Source organism: Pleurodeles waltl, chromosome 9 (genome assembly GCF_031143425.1).
Source record: "Pleurodeles waltl isolate 20211129_DDA chromosome 9, aPleWal1.hap1.20221129, whole genome shotgun sequence".
In the NCBI taxonomy this organism is placed as follows: domain Eukaryota; kingdom Metazoa; phylum Chordata; class Amphibia; order Caudata; family Salamandridae; genus Pleurodeles; species Pleurodeles waltl.
The window spans coordinates 965,744,697-965,767,006 of NC_090448.1; the positions used below are offsets into that span (position 1 = coordinate 965,744,697).

General features: G+C 42.2%; 1 long non-coding RNA gene across 1 annotated transcript in view; it reads left to right on the forward strand.

The window, feature by feature from the left end:
- The window catches only part of LOC138258746 (uncharacterized), a 77,562-nt gene extending 67,195 nt beyond the window's left edge, over positions 1 to 10,367 (forward strand). Inside the window, exon 3 of the long non-coding RNA XR_011198544.1 lies at positions 10,322 to 10,367. This is a non-coding gene — a long non-coding RNA (uncharacterized lncRNA). The remainder of the gene's footprint in view (positions 1 to 10,321) is intronic.
- Positions 10,368 to 22,310: the final 11,943 nt, after the last annotated feature.

A 22,310-nucleotide genomic window follows, 5' to 3' on the forward strand; every position in this document is an offset into this window, starting at 1 on the left:
TTGGAACCCAGTACCTCCTGGCAGGTTGATGTCACTGTTTCTTTGATCTTCTCCAACTGACTTTCTGCTGGGTCTCTGTTGCGTAGTTCTTGCATGACTTGAAACTTCTTGCTGAAGTTGGCTGAATATTCACTCCGTTTCTGTGCATCTTTAAGGTGGGTGGTGGTATATCGCTGGTGACAGTTTGTCAGTTCCATCCATGCGTTCTTCAGCTTTAGCTTTAGCCTGGGCATGACAAGGTGATGGTCTGATGCCACGTTTGCTCCTCTCATGACTCTCACATCCTGCAGGGACCTCTGGAACTTCATGACAGTGCAGACATGGTTGATCTGATTCTCTGTTGAACGGTCTGATGGCACCCACGTTGCCTTGTGCATGCTTTTGTGTGGGAATACACTACCCCCTATCACCAGATGGTTTGAGGTGCAGAGTTCTGTGAGCCTTTCACCATTCTCATTCATGTGGCCAAGGCCATGGGTGTCTGTGACTTTTTCATACCCGCTATGGTCACTTCCAATGTTGGCATAAATATCCCCCATCAGTACTGTAATTTCTTTCTAAGGGCACTTCTCAAAGATGGACTGGAGTCAATTGTAAAACTGTTCTTTTTCCTCTTCTTCACTCTCATTTTTAGGTGCACAGCATTGGTTAACATTCTTGTTGAGCCTCTTTTTCTTTGTGCGAAAGGTCACTGTGATGATTCTGGGACTGTGAGCTTCCCAACATTCTCCCTGGAACAAATCTTTTCTGTCCTGTCTGTGTCTATCTATTCTCACTGATGCCAAGCAGGGCAACATTATAGTTTTTCATCTCTGCTGCCACTTGGGCTGTCCTGCCTGTCTCTTCCTCATGTTCCTTATCTCTATGGTGATGGTCTCAGTCGAAAGCAGGTGGATTGGTCGTGTGGCTTCCAGAGATCTCTGACTCTTACTATAAGGTGTCATAAATCTCATTGAAGGAGATTCCTTTTTCCCTAAGGTGGGATGTCTATTGATCTTTTGTTTGGCGTTTTTGTAACTAGTATGTTTTTTACATGATGGGGTAACTAGTCCCACACATAACCCTGCTCTTTTCACAGTCAAGCTTGGGACTGGATAAGGCATAGCTGTACATAATAGTTGCAAGTTCAGTATGTTGATTAGAAGCCCGTTGTGTGCACTATCAAAGGTAAGGCTTCTGAATACCAATGCTGCATAGTCTTGATTCCACTTCATGCCTCTTAAATCTACTGCCAGATACTCCCTGCCTCTTTATCTCACTCTTAAACGTTCTTTTGCATTTCTGCTTTTTCCTGTGTCTCTGTTATTCATCTTACTCTTCCTCCTTTTTTCTCTTGTGTTTTTCTCTTTTGCTCTGGATCATTGTCTGTTGATGAAATATGGGTGATAGCCCTTAAAACGGAGTCCTGGTGGGACACGTTTGCAACTTATAGCTCAAAATAATCATTGGACCACACTTGTAGTTACATAGTCCATGCCTTTTGTAAGGGCTTTATCACACTTATTAACCCAGACCTTTTTAGCACTACCCACAATTTCATCTGACTTAAAGTACTGCCTAATGGCACATCGTTATTAGGACTTTAGCTCATTGTTTTGAGACAGCCTAAGTCCCTTAGGGGAAGGTCACGTCTACTTAGTTTTACCTCAACACAGTACTCTCAAATAAGTCATGGGACATAAGCCTTTGCTCATCTGGCTAGCCTCCCACACAGTAGATTGTCTGTTATGATGTTTGCCAGGAAGGTCATGACCACATCCCAAATGAGAAGCAAGTGCCTGCGGTTACGCCACTGTGCATTGCCTAAGGCAATATCCTGTTTACTGCTTTAGTGACACTGATATGTTTTTTCCTGATGCCTGGTGGAATCATGCGCTTTAGTTGAAACAAGCATGACCTACTAACATTTGTTGCTGCCTACAGAAACAGACTGAATTGTTGTCATGACCTGATGAAGACAAGAACAAGGGAGTAAGGGTTTGATTGTTAATGGTTAGAGAGCCATGAACACATGACAGAATGACTGACATATGGTACATAACGATTGTGGAAAAATAGGCAGTGGCAGCTGGAGTTGAGACACAAGGAAGGGTCTTCCCGGTCAGGCATATGCAATGGACCAATCAGGATAGCGGGAAAAATTCTTCCAGGATAATATAATAAGCAGGGGCAGTAGGAATACGTTGTTTTGAAACTGCCTGGTATCATTCTTGTTCAATCTGCTTTTATACTGTTTGTGAGTTTTGCTTCTTTATTTGGTTTTTCCTTCTTCTATCTGCATTTTCTGTCCCTCTTATTAGCACTTAACTGGATAACAGCTACTGTACCAGTATCATACTGTCTTTTCAGTACACCTTTGGCTGGAGGACACACATTTGTTAACAGTGTATCTATTCAAAGATAAAAAACAAAGGTTAAAGCTTAGTTATAGCTAGGAACACTTTGTTCCCCTATACAAACTAAACTTAAAATACTTAATAAAAATTCTAAAGTTATAGTTTTAGCTTTCATGTAAGGTTTATCCACTATCTTCTAATTAGTTTAGGTAGCACACCTTGCTACACACCATTTTCTGGTCGCTAACCAGACAACACTAACTAATGTGGCATATAGTGGAGTGGTGTATTATAGAGTGGAGTGGAGTGGCATGTCATTTGAGTGTCATACAATGTGTAGTGGAGTTACATACAGTAGAGTAGAGTGCCGGACAGTAGAGCAGTGTACAGCAGAGTATGGTACAATAGAGTAGAGTTGGATAAAGTATATTAGAGTGGGGTAGCGTAGAGTGAAGTAAGGTGTCATAGAGTGGAGTGGTGTGTCATAGTCTATAATGGTATGGAGTACAGTAGAATGGAGTTGCATCCCAAAAGAAGATTATATGCGAAAAAATCTAAATCAAGTTTTGAGTTCTTTCCGGAAAGAAAGCAGGCTGGGCATCGATCTAATATGACAGGGCAGCAGGTTCAAGTTTTTTGCTATATTAATAACAAAACGCCTCCCTCCTCAAATGGTTGTTTAAAGTTTGGAATAACCAATGTTTTGAATCCCGAAGAACAAAAGCTTCAGCTTGGCTGATACCATTTGAATTTATGCATGAGATAGTCTGGGCCAATGAGATGCAATACTTTATAGGCTATACGTAAAGCTTTAAACTGGAATTGTTGTGTTAGGGGAAGCCAATGCAATGTCTGAATTGCTGGGATGGAAGATTTAAATTTAGGAATCCCTAGCAAGAGATGAGCTGCAGCATTTTGCAATGTTTGTAGTGTATGTTAAATGTTGCTGTTGCATACCGAGGTAGATGCCATTACAGTAATTCAGTTTTGAGAGCTCCAGTGCCGTTACCAGCATTTTCTGGGCCTCAAAGGGCAGGAAAGGAAAAGTTTTTTAACAATGTCAGTACATGAAAGGTGGATAAGGTGACTGAGCTAACCTGCGGCCACATGTACGAATATTTGGAATTGCGATTCTCTAATTGCGATTCTATGTGAATGCCAAATTAGGGAATCGCAATTCCAATAGTAAGAAACTCCATTGAGTTTCTTTTGCGATTCCCGGTGAGTCGCAAATAGACCTGTCTCATTAATATTAATGAGGTAGGTCGCAATTTGCGACCCACCGGGATTCGCAACAATCACAGGGATGGTGGCCTGCTGGTGTCAGCAGACCACCATGTCTGTGATTGCTTTTATGTAACGCATTTTTTAAAAAAAATGCAGCCCGTTTTCCTTAATGGAAAACAGGGTGCATTTAATAAGAAAAAAAATGTTTCAATTTCATTTTTTAAGAGTAGGGCAGTGGAATTGTTTTCGCATGCATTCACAAAGAGGAAGGGGTCCCTAAGGGACTCCTTCACTTCTGTGAAGGGGTTAACACCAATTTGAAATTGGTGCTAACTGCGCTTGTTTTGTGACCAAATTCACGGTCACAAAACATCATACATACCATTTAGATTCTGTAGTAGGAAGGGATGCCCTGGGCTCGCCCCTTCCTAATACCCCATTGCAAAACCCAAATTGCAATTCGGTAACAAGTTACCGAATCACAGTTTGGGCTTTGTACATCCCAAAAAGCATTTTTCTAGTCGCAAACGGGCTGATTCACAGAAGCGGCCTGTTTGCGACTAGAAAAATGCTGTGTGTATCTGGCCCCTGGTCTCCAAAACCGAGTTTGTTATCCAAAATAATTCCCAAGTTCTTAGCCTTGTTCACTGGTATGGGTAAGGTTCCCAGGTCCTCTGGCCACCACTGTGGTGTCCAGAAGGAGGTCCGGTTCCGCTATAGAGTGTTGCACAGTGGCATACAATATAGTACAGTTGGACAGTGGAATGTATGGGTATAGACAAGAGTAATATGTTGGAGAGTGACATACAATATAGTAGAGTGGTGTAGAGTAGAGTTGCAGAGCGTACAGTAGTGTCTCAAACATTGGAGCTGGGTAGATGGATTGTTGTTCAGTAGCACAGAGTAAGGTAAAGTCTCGTACAGTTGAGTAGAGGTCAGTGGAGTGGTGTCCTGTAGTGTGGAGTAAAGTATAATAGAGTGGTGTGGAGTGTATTGGTGTGTTGTAGGTTGTAAACTGTTGTAAATTGGCATGGGGTGTGGTACAGCAGTTTAGAGTGCTTTGTCTTAGAGTATAGAAAAAGTGTTGAATGGTAGAATAGAGTGTTGTACAATGGAATGTATGGCCATAGGGTGGAGTTTAGAGTTGGATATGGAGTGTATCCATATATGGAGAGTGTTGAGAGTGTTGAGAGTGCCATAAAGACATTAGGAGTATATAGAGTGGAGAAGAGTGTCATACTGCGGAGCGGCGTAGAGTGGAGTAGCGTAAACTGTAGTGGTGTACAGTGGATTACTGTAAAGTGGAGTAGCATAGGTTGAAATAGCCTACACCCGAATACTGTACAGTGGAGTGTAGAAGAGCGAGTGGCTTAGAGTGAAATAGCATAGAGTGGGTGGTGTCCAGTGTACTGGTGGAAAGAAGAGTTAGGGTATAATGAATTAGTGTAGAGTGGTGTACATTAAAGTGGGGTAGTGTAGAGTTGAGGAAACTGTTTTACATTGGAGTGGTGTCATACAGTAAAGTGGAGAGTTGTGTTGTGCAGTGTTGAAAACTGTCAGAGTGGAGTAGAGTGTTGTACAGTAGAGTGTACAGACATAGGGCCTGATTACAACTTTGGAGGAGGTGTAAATCCGTCCCAAAAGTGATGGATATACCACCAGCCGTATTACGAGTTCCATAGGATATAATGGACTCGTAATACGGCTGGTGGTATATCCGTCACTTTTGGGACGGATTAACACCTTCCTCCAAAGTTGTAATCAGGCCCATAGAGTTGAATACAAATGTGGACAGTGGAGTATATGTGGATAGAGTCGAAAACAGTCCAGTAGAGTGGCGTAGATGTTTGTAGAGGGGAGGAGAGTACACTGGAGTTGCAACAGTGGAGTAGTGTACAGTGGGGTGGCATAGAGTGGAATAGTGGAGTAGTACAGTGAAGTGGAATACAGCTATGTAGCGTAGGCTGAAGTGACATAGAGTGGAGTGGCGTAGTGTGTAATAACATACAGTGGAGTGGAGTACATTGGAGTAGCGTCCAATTGAATAGCATTGAATTAAGTGGCGTAGAGTGGCATGCTATGCACTGGAGTGGCTCATAGTGGAGTGTTGTAGATTGTTGTGGCATACAGTGGAATAGCATACAGTGGAGTGGTGTACAGTGGAATGGCATAGATCGGAACAGCTTATGGTGGAGTAGTATCAAGTGAAGTCGCATACAATAGATTGGCATAGACTGAAGTGGTGTAGAGTGCAGGTGCATACAGTATAAGAACACACAGTGTAGTGGCATACAGTGAAGTTGTGAACAGCATAATGGCACAGAATAGAATGACGTTGAATGGAGTTTCATACAGTGGAAAAGTGTAGAGTTGAGTGGCATAGAGTGAAATATTATATAGTGGAGTGGCGTACAGTAGCTTGGTGTTGAGTGGCATGGAGTGGAGTAGTGTACACTGGAGTGCATATACTAAAATACTGTAGACTGGAGTGGTGCATAGTGTACATTTACCAATCAATGCAGGGCCAAGCATGGTGGCCTTGCATTGCTTTTTAAGTCTTACTTAATATTACTTTGCCCATGCGACACCATGCATGAGGCAAAGGTACCGCAGTATAATAATACAGACATGTCTTAGTTAGGCCCACAATATACTGCAGTAACTTTGCAGAATACCGTGGTACATAGGAATGACAAGCCAGCATATAATTGAGTAATGGAAATTAAAAAGCAGGCATATTGTTTTAAGGCCACTTTGCCAGCGTTCGGTCTTAAGGCCTTAGATATAGGTAAGTATTAGGTTTTATATTTTCCTTAACTATCGCCACTTAATTAAAGCTGTAATAGGTAGGAAAATGTATTTATAGATTTTACATATTTGTAAATAAGTTTATGGTGTATAATGCTAGCACCTCATACGTACCCTTTTTTAATCATTTCAGCTGTACTGCGAACACTTGTTTTTGCAGAGTTAAAAAAAGTTAAAGATATTAAATACACTGTACTACACTATGTTTATGAAGTATAGTGTATTACAGTTTTTTAAATGGTTTAAAGTTTTTTTTTTTAAGTACTGCAGTACTTTGTAACATTTTTCTAAAATATATATATAATTATTTCTCCCTACCTACTACAACTTTAAAAACCTAATACTTACCTATATCTAAAGCCATAAGCCAGAACACTGGCAAAGTGGCCTTAAAACAACATGGTTGCCTTAAACTTCTGTAAGGGCAATCATTATCCAATTAGGTAATGACTTTTCATCACCATGTACAATAGCAGTTTAAAAAATGTTGCAAAATTCTGTGAAAGTACCACGTTCACAGACATCAGTGAGTTTAAAAATTCATTACAACTAAAAACCAAAAGGATCATCTGAGCACCATAATGTATAATCCTGCCAAATTTCATTTAAATTAATTCAGCTGTTTTTGCGCTGTATGAAATACAATAGTCTATGGAAAATGCATTGGTAGGAAAACGTGTTTTGGGACCTCCTTATATCTTTGCACCAGCCACAAAGCTTCACATCATAAAATTTAGAAATTGCAATAGGTCTAGAAAGTTTTGTAGTGATTCTTCAACTGGGTGGAACGTTATTATGGAGCAAAAAATCCAAGGAATTCCTATCTCTGGGAATTATGGCTATAACTACACTGTGGCAATCAGATTTAATTTGATTTCTTTCTTTTTATCTATTGTATTTGTTATATATTTATGTATTGTTTACATAATCATGTTACGTAAATGTGTCTTTTAGTTGTTCATAGACTAATTCTCAAACTTTACATATGCAGTCTAGTATATTTTCTGGGGCTTCCTTACTACCCTTAGTTGGTTTGTGCTAAATATAAAGCCCAAAGTGAATGAAAGCCAATCGTTGTTAGTAGATTTAAGATTATTATTTTTTTCTAGCGCCCAATATTTATAACCTCCATATAGTAGTTTGTGTAGCTCACTGCTACATCATTTGTTCATTTTGTTGTACAGTAGTGCATAGGGAAGATAGTTTATGTTTGACTTTTTGGCCATAGTTTTATTATGTGAGCCAGAGTCAGCAAACCGCTATGTCTATGACTGCTTTTTAAATAAAGCAGTTTTTTTTATGCAGCCCATTTTCCTAAAAGGAAAATGGAATTAATTTCAAAAGAAAAAATGAAATGTTTCAGTTTCATTTTTTCAGAGTAAGCAGTGGCCCCTGGGACCACTGCCTGCTCTGAAACAATTGGTGGTGCCCCCATTCACAAAGGTGGTAACTGCGATTGTTTTACGACCACATTCATGGTCACAAAAAAATCATACATGGGCCTGCGAGACATTATTAGGAAGGGACACCCTTGGAAAGACCCTTCCTAATAGCGAGTCACAATCTCTAGCTTGCGAGTTGGTAAGAGGTTACTGCAAAATTGCATTGTACATCTGGCCCTAAATGATTAAATGTGAACCTTGAATGAATTATTCATAAACATGGAGATGTGTAATAATTTCAGCAATTTGTCATGTCAATTTTAAGAAAACATTGATTATAATGGAGTTGATATTTAGCAGTACCTCATTTATTTGATTCAGCGAACCAACAATTTTGAGAGTTTGATTAGGGGTGTGGTGGTGAACAGCTTAGAGTGGGAGTACCTTGACATTTTGACCCTTGTCAAAACATGAGTGACACAAACATTTGACTGAGGCACACGAAAACATGTAGGGATCAAATAAACAGAAAACATACAACCATTTAAAACTATCTCATGGGTATCCGGTTTGTGTCTTTATTTGGGGACCCCCAAGATAGGATTAAAATTTAAAACTAACGGTGGTGATATTGGAGCTCAATCACTCATTCACCCCATGTGGTGTGCTATACGTCAACATGTTTCCACTGTTTCCATTGCCCAAAAGGCTGAATCAGCCTTCTTCAGAACATTAGATCTCATACCATGTACCTTCCTATCTCTTGTCTCAAAATAGGGTTGTCTGGACTTAATCGTCCCTTATCAGTATACACACTTCTAGTCATCTGTAATGAAAACAAAAAAAGACAAATAAATATACAGGACATATAAAACATCACTTGATGCCATCTCCAAGTCCCTTAAATAATGCATGTGCCCGTCTCCCCTTCACCTGAATTCATTAACACACGCATATGTGACCCCAATTCTGAGATTTTCATAAAAACTGTATGTCATAACCACCATCTTATCACCCTAAGTGATATCCCCCATGCAATAAGGTTTTTTCAGTACAGATATTCACTCACCGAGTAGCATTCATTGCTTCATCTCATAAACTGGAGTTTGGTGGGAGCACCTCCATGGAGTCACACACTGATCAAAGAATTAATAGTACAATGTATCACCCGTCCCTTTAATTGAAGACATCCTAGTATTTGTGTAATCTGCTTCTCATCCTAATGGTAGGTGGTCACTCTAGGATTCTATTTCTTTCAGTAGATGTCACAGTTCACTTTCATAATAATTATTTGCATCCCAATGTCGAATCCCTTTCTTGTGCCAACCCTCCCTTGTCTGGCCTCGTATTCCATATGCTGTATATCACTTTCCCCATTATAGGAAGAATCTTCACCTGTCCCCCATCAGAGGCCTCCCCCAGCTCACCCTGTGTGTCCGCTAACCCTTCACACGGACAATGTGGTCAATCTGGTCACACACCAACCAAAATCCTGCCACCCAACCCACAGCTTACTTTTTGAAGGGACCGGCGGCCCTTGTTCAACCACGCCTCACTCAGTGAAGACATTCAGAGGACGCCAACGTCCATCTTTTGTCTCCTTTCCCATCGGGCACGTAATCTACACTGAAGTCACACACATCAGTGCGCACTTCCTGAACAAGATAGGTCACTATCCTTATATATTGTGATGGCCATTTTAGACGTGTGAGATACTTCTTAATTATTAAAATAAGAAGCACAAAAAAATCCATCTCCTATTCAAGGTGGGGCCAACTCATATTTAAAAAAGTCCAAATCCTAATCAAAGCCCCCAATCACACCCAAAGCTTTTTTAATTAAGTATGTCAAATAAATAGCCACAAAGGGACGGGAAAGTTATATGATCTCCCAATTGAGGATCATTGATGATCATATACCAGGAGTGGGGGACACTCTGTGCTTGGGGTGCAGTTCACCAGGTGACAAAAGGGAAGTGGTGGGGGAGGGGGGAAAAGGAAGGGGGAGGGAAAAGAAAATTATTAATAATGCTCAGTTCCATTAGCAACTTAATACTTTCATCTATGAGTATTCCTCATCCCATATTCCACCCTCACAAAGGATGCGGGCCCCCCTCTTGAAATATTACAGTGCTCCTCCTTCCACTTCAATGGCACGTGTTTATTGACAATTAAATTGGTGCCAAGGTATATCATCATTCAGTCCCTGTTCATGGCTCTGAATACGATAGATCCACAGTTCTTCATATTTAAAAAGATACCCTTTGACATCCATCACATGAGGTGATATGGTGGGTTTATTCAATACTGTCCAGTTCAAATTCCCTGCATTATGTCCCCTCTCAAGGAAATGGGTGGTCATTTTTGTTGTTGTCATTCTACATCTGATATTATTTATATGTTCCATAATCCGAGTATTCACCTTGCGTGTAGTAATCCCAATATAGAGAAGGTTGCATGGACATCTAATTGAATAGATTACATTCTCTGCATTGCAGTTTGTATGTTTCATCTGTACCCAGGGAGACGCCAGACCCACATTCATAATTTTGGTGTTTTTTTTATCAAGGAGCAGATACCGCAAGAATCACAAGCTGTGTGACCCCTCACTGGTGGTAAGTCCTCCTACATCTTCAATTCTTCCATAGGTATTTGCTGCTGGGGTCTAATATGGACCAACAAGTTCCAGATACTGGAACTCTTAATAAATAAAGACGTAGCTTTAGGTCATTGGAGTTTAAGATCCTCCAGTTTCTATTGATAATTCATTTTACTTCATTGTGCTGAAAGTTGTGACACAAATAGGTCGATCCGCTTTGGGTTTAATCCCATCCTCCAGCAGCACATCCCTATTGCAATTCCTTGCTCTCTTCTGCGCTCCCTGAATAATCATGGACGGATAGTCACGATCCTTCAGTTTTTTTCTCCAATCTCAAGGATTCCTGTTTAAAATCATTTAATTCGGATCAATTCCTACGAAGTTGTGGGGACTGTCCGAATTGTAGATTTTCTCTTAATAATTTGGGATAAAAGCTCTTAAGTGAGAGCAGATTGTTTCTCTCTGTTGGTTTATGACATACTTTGGTGGTTAATCACCCCATGATTGGCCTGATTTCCAAATCCAAAAATGGCAGAGACTCCCTAGTAATTGTAGCTGTAACATATAAAAGTGGATATCTTCCATTCAGCCACATCACAAATTGATCCAGGGACTGTTGGTCTCCTCTCCAAGGAAGGAGGACATTGTCTATAAATCGGCGTCATAGCCTAATAGACTTTTTCCAAGGTTGTTCTTGGCTAAAGATTAACTTGTGCTCGAATTCTGCCACAAATAAACAGGCTAAACTTGGCGCTAAGGTACTACCCATTGACGTACTATGGGTTTGGAGATATACCTTTCCACTGTATTCAAAAAATGATTTTGTTAAGGCTAACCGCGCTAAATCAAGAATGAATGGTCTCGGTGTTATACAGTTCCAATCCCGTTGATATAAAATGTCCTCCACAACTCTTAAAGTTTTATCTTGGGAAATGTTCATATATAAAGATTCAATATATATAGACCCACCAAGAGGTCCCTATCAGGATTAAATTCCATGTCCTTGATAAGTTTTAGAACACCCCTTGTGTCTTTAATATAAGACTCACTCTCTTGAACCAGAGGTTTAAAGAAAAAATCGCAAAATTGTGATAGAGGCTCTAACAGTGATCGGATCATTGACACTATTGGGTGCCCGAAGGGGGTCTAGTAGGCTTATGAACTTTTGGTAGTGTGTAAAAACAGAGGGCTATTGGTTTCTCTTTACACAAAAAGTTCCTTCTTTCTCTGTGATCCACCCAAAGTTTATCGGCTCACCCACCAAGTTTCAGATGTCTGCCTGGAATCCCCTGTATGTAGCACTGTTGCTCTTTGCAAGTGTTATCATTCCCACATGATCTGCAATACCTGTGCAAACTCCATCAGAACACATAGTGCTTCACATGAATTATTTACGCTGGTGACCATCAGAGAGTGAGAGGTGTCTGGGAGCTACATACATTTCAATAAAGTAGGTTGATGGGATTGACAGAATTTTGGTGACTCTGCGTTACTCTTGTAAGGTGGAGGTGCAGCTGAATTCCAGCAATTGGCGTGTGGTGACATTTTTTCTCACATGCGGTTCTAGATCAGTAAGATGGTGAGTGCGATCAAGATTTGGCATTCTCTAGCGCGATTTCTGTCACTAGGAGAACATCCGGCGAGATTTTTCTAACAAACTGTTCGCAACCGTTCATGGTCAGAAGGCTGCCACTTGAGTAGAAAATGTACTCTAGCAGCAGCAGAATCAATTCAAGTAGCTGCACCCTCTGGTGCATTGTGTGGTGTGGTGCAGTTCGTTAAACCACAGCACGAGCAGCGCACATGCCTGTTTCCACCCATTGTCGGATCTCTTACAACGTTGATGCTTCTTTTCAAACTGTGCACAATGTGGCCAAGTATTTTAATTCAGATTTTTTTTTATTAGACATTGGCTGCCTGAAGCTGTCTTTTTTCCTCTCCACTTTGTCTTCCTCTGTCTGGTCCATCTACCTTTTGTTGAGAAGAAGAGATAGGCTGGATGTAGGACTAATGTAACATTAACTTCATGATTTCTCTGTTATACCCACGCTAATTTTCCCATTACCATTCCACCTACCACTTTGCATTTGGTCAGAGGTTTGCGGAGACAGGGTATGAACAATGGTGTGACTTAATTCACTAAAATGAGACTTGACTACTTACTGTAAGATTGCACACATCTACTGTGCTAAACTCCATTGAAGTAGAGCTCTAAGAAGCGATTTTGAGTCTTGCAAGTAGGTTGGATGCTTCTAATTCATGCTTGGGTAGGGGGATGAGAGATCCTTGGCCTGAGCGAGGCAAAGTCACCATAACAGTAACTTTATCCAGCTTTAACAACACAGCGCTATCCTACAATGTTTTTGTTCCAGGTGTTGGGCTGCACCTTTTTTTTCCCCCATTAAATTCAGATAAACTTGATGTACATGCCCACTGATTAAATGGAAATTTAGAGAATCATTTGATAAATAGAGCCTCGAATACAATTTAATTAACCAACTAATACTAGTAGGAGAAGACATTTAAAATGGCTGCTTTAATGTCGTATGCTTTAATGTCGTTTTGCAAGTCTTTACAGGATAAGAACTTGTTAGTTTCCCTTAATTTACAATATTTATACTTTACATTCCTAATCTGCCCTTTCTTTATTGTTTATATCTTGTGTCTTCTAGTTTAAACGACATCCTGCTTTATAATTATTTCTAATACAGATACATAAAGTTCCTTCAAGTCTGAGCAAGTTCCTTTAAGTCTTCAGTTCCTTCAAAGTTCCTGCAAGTCTTCAGTATACTGAAAAAACGTGTTTCCTGGTCCTGTCAGCAACCTTGGACTACACGGATTTAACAATTCTGTAGTACAAACCTGCACTCCACGCTGAGAAGAAGTGCGTCCACTTTTACCAAACAAGTACATTCTACAGTTTCTACAGTAAATGCTACAATTTGTTGGTCCTGATGGTAAAATATGTGTGGAAAATATCAAAGGAAAAATTTGTGATCTGCTATATTTTCATAATAAGGGACTGAAATTGAGTGAGTTCAAACCTTCATGTGTTTTCTGGCAGCGCAGTTCATATAGTTTAGGAGCACAATCTAGAGGGAACAGCGGCCAGTAAATGATGCGAGAGAGATGGGAAATTTGTATTTACCCCAGTTTTGGTTTGTGTCTCTTCCTCAGCTGAAAGTTCATTTGTTGAATACTTTTTTTCCTTTGTCCCTTGTTGGAGTCTTTAAACCCTGATAATTTAAACACTGTAACACTCCAAGAAGCCCGAGTGGCTGTGCCTGGCAAACAGGATTTAGCAGGGTTTTCCCTTTGACGTTTTTGTCCAATATGCTATTTTACTGTTCTATTGCTATTTAATTTTAGTTTTAAATTTCGCATCCATTTCATTTTACAATTTGGCCTGATCATTTAAGCATTTATTTTACCTTTTGTTGCCTATTTTGTTTTCATACTGTTATAATTTCTCTTTGGGGTTTTAACCACGCCCATGTCAAGCGTGTCACTTTCATTGGTTTGTAGGCTTACCTTTTAAAATCCGCTTGATTTCTTATGTGAAAGGCATGCATACTTCATGCCATTTCCGGTGTTTAGCCCTCCTCAAGCGCACCGGCCAACTACTGAAAACACAGGAGGCTTCATGTTTTCAGCCTGGTTTCTACACTACTTTATCTTTTTATTTTTCACTCAGCGCCATCGCGCTGGGTTTTACATAGCGTGATTGCAGCTCGGTTTTATGGTTTTCAATTTCAGTGCGATTGTGCTGGGTTTTACATAGGAAAATCGCGCTCAATTTTTTTCTTTCAATTTATGTGGCAAGAAAAGTCTGGTTAGGAGTTTACGACGCTAATAGCTCTAACTCGAACAAATGCAATACCCATTTCATTGTAAATGCTTGTAATTGTTTACTCTGTGCCTATTAATAGCTATGCAGTCCTTTTACAACCAGATGCAGTTAAAGGACGATAAAAAAATAATTTTATGTCCGCTTTCTTTTTTCAAGTTCTGCGCATTTCTTTCTCCAGGCCAAAGGCAGAGCGACCTGCTTTTAGGAAAGTTCATACTATAGAATCTGATCTGGCCTTGGATGATTATAAAACAACAACACTAAAACTAATCTTATCCTATGGTAATGAAGTGCTGGGTTACAACCATTATAGGTGCTAAATCCAGGCGCGGCTCTTCTGTTTGGGTGGAGGAGCGCTGTCCCCTCTGCCAGCAGCAACCCCTGCCAACCCTTTTATATGAAAAGGATAATAAACTGCGTTTATTATCCTTTCCATGTGAAAGGGGCGGGGCATTGGGGGTGACAAGCTGAGGGGAGTGCACTGTGCACTCCCCTCAGAGCGCATGTGTCTTTGGCCGGCTGTCTTGGGATGGCCAAACACACAGGCACACAGAGCTCTCTCCAGCCCAGTAACAGAGTCTGTCTGGGAGTGCCCTGGCTGGGCGCTCCCAGCCAATCCTGACGCTGCTCTCAGCAGTGTCAGGATTGGGCGCAGGGCAGGTTGGGAGCCTGTGCCTGCAGCAGCGATGGGAGTGGAGCGTTGCGGGAGCTAAGCAGGTAAGTGATTTAAAAAAAATGTATTTTCTCCCACGCCCGAACCCCACCAACACGCCCCCCCATCCTGACAAAGCCCTGCAGCTATTGTTAGCGGAACAGGGCGTCAGTCAGAAGAAAATAGGAGTGAGCTGCTGTATTTTCTGCACCTTTTAACACCTCCTAGACAAATCATACATGCCTTTTTAATTTTCGATTTTTTTTGCAGAGTGTGGTGTGTCAAGTTGCGTCACATATTGGCAGCTATAACCGGAGATACACTGCACAGTGCACTCATTGTAAGTCAAGAGATGCCAAAATAAAGACTTCTTTCTGTTGATTGCGCTTTTGCGCCAAGTGGGAAATTCCAGAAATGTTTACTCACTCTGCTAGGTCACAGTCTGCGCACTGACCCGTAGTCATTTCCCTTGTTACATGTCATCTTTTTTAATCACCATCTCAGACCGTTGACTGGTACCATCTTGGAGTGTGCAGCCAATATGAAGGTTTCTTTTGTCCTTGAAAATTACTTGGCAGCCATTACTTTGCTCTGTTTACTGAACTAGCTGGATTGGTGAATTGATTCAGTAGGCAAAATCATGAAAATCAGCCGCACGCTCCACGTAAGTGGGTAAAAGGCTGTTTAAATGGGACAGGTCTGAACTCTCCAAACACTAACACACACCCAGGGTGCACGGAATTAAGATATTCTGAGCCGTGACCCTTTATGCATATTTATGAATTCACACACTTGGCACATAATCCATTGTCTGCTGCATGATTTGCAGATTCCAACATGAAAGTTTTTAGCTCCTATGGATCATACGTTACTAAAAACAAATGGTGGCATTGGATGCAGCGCAGTGGCAGATCTTTTGTGTAGGTTAACCTATTCGCAGTCAGTTGCTTATTGCTCTGTTGACATGTCAACTAAAGAGGATCCTTTGTCTGTGAGTCCATGCGACCTGACGCATGCAGCCCCATCTGACTCTGCACTGAATCCTGACACTGTTCAACCAGTGGCACCGATTTGAAGGCACCAGACTGGACAAACATACCCAAAACTCCCATCACCTGGAACGGATTCGACTTTTTTTAATGCAGTGTTCAGCATGTTCAGTAGAGCTATAATGCCCTCATGGGACCGATGGCCTACTCTAGAGGAGCCTTCTTTCAAATTGCCACCCTCCACCCCATTTTTAGGGTCCAGCACGCAAAGCGCTCTGTCCCTGTTGTAATCTCTCTGTGGGCTTTTAACCATGCCCATGTCACGTCCATCAGTTTGGTTGGTTCGTGGTTTTGCCTTTTAAGATTCACTTGATTTCATTAGTGAAAGGCATGCATACGTCATGCCTTTTCCAGTGTTTAGCCCTCCTCGAGCGCACTGGCCAACTACTGAAAATATACGAGGCTCCATGTTTTCCGTAGGGTTTCTGGAGTACATTTTCTTTCTATTCGTAGGCAGCACGATCTCGCTGGGGAGTAGTTGTGCGCTTTGCATGACATCGACCCTATTACATGGATGATTGCACATTTGCTGGTTACATGGATACTTGCATTTTTGCCGGTTACATGGATGATTGCACTTTTGCCGATACATTTGACTGCGAGCGAACTTCTGTTTCCTTTTGTGTGTCTCTTCATGCTGATGCTCATGGCGGCCGTGGTGCTGTGAATCGGCTCGCTTATGTGAAACTGTTTTACTTTTCATTTTCAGTTTATGTGGCAAGAAAAGTCCGGTTAGCAGTTTACAACGCTAATAGCTCTAACTCTAGCAAAAGCGAGACCCACTGCATTGCAAATGCTTGTTATCTCTTTGTATTTACTCTCTCAGCTTAATATACCATTCAACTTCATATCACGTTCAGGGTGCACTGGCTTTGGCAATCACCTGCAGTGTTTTAAGAGAAATCTTACACCTGGTCATGTGAGGTGTTCTGTTGACTTTGCGGAAACTAATCCCCCTGAGCAAAATCGTAACTTTTCTCAGAGTAGTAGATTTAGATGCAGGACGTCTGCCCAGACTAGTTTTCTAAAAAATCACCATGAAAGAAAAAGCATTCCGTACTCCTTTTGAAAATAATTGATTTGTTTTGCCTCTAGTGTCTTTTTAACAAACACACAATTCTTTCATTGTAGAGACTATTGGGGGTGCCCCCTGTTGAGGTCCTCCCAAGTTGCATCCAGTGAGCACTAATATTACCCTAACATCACTACACGCTGGGGAGAGGTTTCCAATCAAGGAGGCCTACTGAACACCAATAGTCAATCAAGACCTTCATATGGCTGAGAAAGAACAGTACATTGACGAAATAGGCAACAAAAGCTACAAAGGGGTACACGTTTAGCATAATTAAATAATTAAGAACTGTGCATTCAAAAATAGTAATACATAATTTACACCTCAGTAGTACTCTAATAATTCTTCTTTCCTTTTCTGTATCCCTGTCATCCATCATTTTAGATTTGGTTCTATCCAGGCAACTGTGAAGAATTGCAGAATCACTGCTGGGGCTGTCAAGGGTCACACAGAAGATAACGTGAAGAGTACAAAGGAGAGGTGAGAAGATCTATGGTCGAAACAGTACACTTGTGACACCTAGCCTTGACAAGTGACCACTGAAAGGCGAACGCTCATTGCGAATTTTGACTTAAAATGGTATGTGACCCTATGTCTTTAGTTTGTAGTACTATGACAGCTCTACAGTGTGTAGGGAAAGTCATTCAGCAAATTATGGAGTTGTGCGCTTTTTAAACGAGTCATCATGCACTCGCTTACTTTCTTTACATGTTAATCTGGCCTTACCCACATGGTCATTCAAATATCTAACACGACTAAGGCACCAGTTGGTTGCTAATAGATAAAAAATGCAAGTCAGCCTTGAAAAGCATATTTTCTTACAGCACATATTAGGGGTCTTATAAGCTAAGATATGGCTTTCTGACAGGCTCTCCAGGGCCTAGGGAGCTCTAACCAAATTAAACAAACCTCGTAACCACTATTGCCTGTTGCCTGTGGAGTTCCAATGACTGGATATGAATGCAAGCTCACTGAATTGATAAGTACATTATTTTTAGGCTTTTTTTCTTTGAGTTGGCAATAAAATTGAACAGTCAACGATTACTCTTGGATTGGTATAAAGGTTAGGAACTCAGGTAAAGGTAACACATAAATAACATAATATTTATATTGTCTAGTCACTGTTATATCGTTCTTTAAAAAATAATACAACTTTTGTTGATTGTTAGATCAACAATCATATCACTGCCTTAGTTAAGTAAATGTTACGCTGCATTGATTATTGTTCTAAGAAAAACATTGAGAGCAATGTAGGGGAAGAATTGCTAGCATAATGCATTGTGTCTTGTGTCAAGCAGCAGCAAATTCTTGGGCAAATCTCCATCTCGATCAGAGGATCCACATGTCACGGTTTCGGGCGGGTCTGATCAGGACTTTGGTTGGGACACCCCTTGAGGTCACCAAATATCCTAAAGAGGTAGTACACTGGGGCAGAGGAGCAGCTAAAGGCATACACGGAAAGGACAGCAATGGATAGGCACAGGAAACAGGAAAGTAAAAGCAGAGCAACCCTTGTGTGAACAAACAGGAAATGGATTACCAGTGGACAAACACGCTGGGGTTGTACACAGAGTAAGGCGCAGAACCTCCCACAGTGACAGGGAATCTCAATGCCTCTGTGCAGTTTGCTCTTACAGATAGTCACCCTGCCAGCCCCATAGAAAGGAGGCAGCAGAAGTGATTCTGTCTCTGGACCCTAGAGCACAAACAAGGATAGTACTTACATACACAGGACACGCTCTTGTGGGTCCAGCTCGAAACACAGTGGCGATCCCTGAGAAAACAGCAATAGCACACTGTCACTGTTAGGCACGAAATACAACGTATAACACTGGACAAGGATGGGGGCTGGAATTGCCTCCTGGAAACCAGGAGCCAACCCCAGTACACAGGAGGACACGTATACACTGGTGAAGACTGATAGAACACTTACCAGACACAAAGAACCAAGAAGAAACAGGAACAGAAGGGAACAAACAAAGAGGCAGAGGCAGAGGCAAGAACTAGGAACAGGCTCAGACTGAAGCAAAGGTGGGTCTAGGACTTGAAAACAGGGCGCAAACTTCTGGCTGGGACAGACAGAGACAGGACTGGGAAACTGAGAACAGGCTCTGGCTGGAACAGGCAAGGACAGGACTGGAATACAGGGAGTAGGAAATGAGCAGTAAACAGGACTGGGAAACAGAGAGAAGGTTCAGGCTGAAACAAGGCAGGAGCAGGGCAGAGAAACAGGGAGCAGGCTTTGGAAGAAACAAACAGGTACAAGGCTAAGAAGTAGGGAGCAGACTCTGGCTGGAACAATCAGGAGCAGGGCAGAGAAACAGGAAACAGGATCAGGCTGGAATAGATCAGGAACAAAACTGGAACACCATCCGACAAGGGGTCTGTAACACAAAGGAATTGAAGTCTGATGCACGACGGGGAGCTTGAGGAAATGGCTGCTTATAAGCAGTTCCAAACTGGGCTGCACAGAAGAGGTTTCAGGTGTGTGTGGTTTCGGACACTTGCAAGTCCTGGAGGAGAGGATCCAGTGAAAAGGAGCAACGGGACTTCTCCCATTGAAAACAATGGGAAACAGAATCCGGGTTTTCCTGACTACCAAGCTGTGCATTATGGGATTTGCAGTCCCAAGAAGCAAATGTAGTCCTACACAAGTGTACCATGGAGAAAAGAGAAACAAACAGGAGTCAGCCAGGGACTCTAGATAGGTGTTCAAGGTGATTCCCAGGCTTCTGACAGTTCCCTTACAGCGCCCCCTGGAAATGGGACGACTGAGTCGTAACACCACATGGCAGGTTGACACCAATGAGCCTTTGCTGTTTCTTGAGAGTGTTTGAGGATTTCTGATAGAGACTTCTGTTTGCAGATGCCTTACCTTTTGAATTTTCCCCAGGCGTCAGTCTGGATCAGGAGATTTTTCTTGAGCAGTACCCCTGCGTGCCACTAGGCGGTGCCGATCAGCTCCACGTTCGTCGTCAGCATCATCTGTGCTGGATATAATGCCGGGGGCCCTATATCGGCACCACACCGGCACACTGACATCAGTTCTTTTATTTCCGCACGAGCCAGCACTGATCCAAAGACAGCTGCCCCTCAGTCAATTTTTGACTGGCCTTGTTTAGACTTTTTGCCTTTTTTCAAGTTGTATAACTCCTGGTGCATCAAGGATGTCCTCTGGAAAGGCTGGGGTCAAGTCCTGCTGGTCCTGTCATTAGGCGATGTCAGTGACAGATCTGCACCCTGTCTGCCTTCGGTGCCTGGAGCGTGACCATGACCTGAAGTCTTGCTCTGCGTACTGGGCCATGAATCTGAAGGCTTTGAGTGAGTGGACTCTAAAGCTGATGGTGGCCCGGCGCTTAGCTCTGCGTAAGTCCCGATCTCAGTCGAGAGGACAGTCTCGGGATCAGCCATCTTCTTCATCCCACTACAAGTCCTCCAAAAAGTTCTGGTAATGTTCTTCGACTTCACCCTGTCCATCAGCTGATGAGACAAGGGATAGTGAACATTGTCGATCGAGACCTCTATTTGCTGAGTCTGCATCTGGGCCGACTTTGCTGTTCCCTGAGTTCCCAGGTGCTGGAGCGACCCCCTGCCCAGATTAAAGAGTTATATGAGGCCATGTGCCTAACATATGGGCAGTCTGATTCTGCTAGCATGCCTTCGGGCCATGGGGAGTCGGAAGGGGCCCCTTCGGGTTCTACGCTAACGGCTTAAGCCTCGGCCTTGAGGCGCACCCATGGATCTGTTCCCGGATTCAAACTGGTGCCTGTCATACCACTTCGATCTACTCTGCCACCGCTTTCAACGTCAATTCCTCCATCCTCATTGCTGACTTTGACATGGAGCCAGATGGGAGTCATATGATGACGGCTCCGGCAGTGACAGGGGCCTTGCCCCTGAAGTCGGATCCTGAGCCTTATTATTATGGGCTAGGTTTCGGTGAGGAAGGGGGGCCACTGGAGTCTTTAGAATACCAGCTCAAAGACCCCAAGGACTGGCATATGGACCTGGGTGAAGCCAGTTGACTGGCTACCTCCCCAGATACTCCCCCACTACCGTGGCTATGGAGGAGGGTGCTTCATATTCCATGATGGTGTGGAGAGCGGCCGAGGTCCTGGAGTCAGGACTAACCTCCTGAAATAGATATTTCAACTTGGGGCTTCATTCTCTGAACCTCTGTTCTCCTTTATTGAATCCCTTACGCTCATCCTTCTAAGTACATTGTCCAAACCCAGCACAGCAGCTCCTGTGAACAGGACTGTTGCCCGCCGCCATCACCCTGCACCAATTAACCCAGGTTTCCCAATGCAATACCCCACACCTGAGAGCTTGGTTATCCAAGCTCAAAGTAATAGGTAGTAGTAGTATATATATATATATATATATATATATATATATATATATCGCAACTCTACTGAAATCCTGGAGACAGGCAAGTATAGTTTGTAACAATAGTCTTAAAGTTGGTGCTAGTGTGATATCAGGTATCCTACTACAAAAAATATCAAAAGCAGTGAATCCGAGCCCACTATACAACAAATTACATTTTAATACCCCCTCACACATTAGTACAGTCCAAGCATGGAAATAGTAAATCATGCCATAGAGTTCTGTAGATGATAGTTCCATGAATCAGATTTTATTTAAGCATAATACAATCCTTAGTATATTCTGGAGTACAGCACATAATTTAGACAACCGGCCAACAAATGTTTCGTCACTGAATGTGACTCTTTTTCAAGGCTAAAGTTTGAGCATTATGCCAGATCAAATTGGTATAATGAACTCCTCTAATAATTAAATTGGGAAATGCCTTTATACATGGGACATACATGAGACCCGGAGGCAGACACTACGATATGTCACAGAATGCCAAGGCTTAGCTCTAATTTCATTTTGACCTCACCCAGGACGCGATGTAACCACCATTATCTTTTTGTAGAGATTATTGTCAATCAAGCTTGCTTAATTCTCACTTCAGTCACTTGCCATTAGGCCCAGGTTCTTTACAGATCTGAGTCATTAAACTCTTCATTTTATGGAAACCGAATATGAGATTTATGATTACAATATGACTTCCATTCTGCGCACAATATTTTTTTCAGAGGGATTGGAACAACACTTAGGCCCTCATTATGTCCCGGTAGTACTGCCAACAGGCTGGTGGTACATCATGAGAATGGCTGGTTGGTGCAGCCAACCCGCCAATATACCATTCATACCGCCATGGTGGGGATGTAAATCTCCAGCACAGCGGCTGACAGAGTACCACACCTGACATTCTGAGCCAGCCTACCGCAATTGTTTCCTGTGGCAAAGTCATGGCGGTAGGCCCT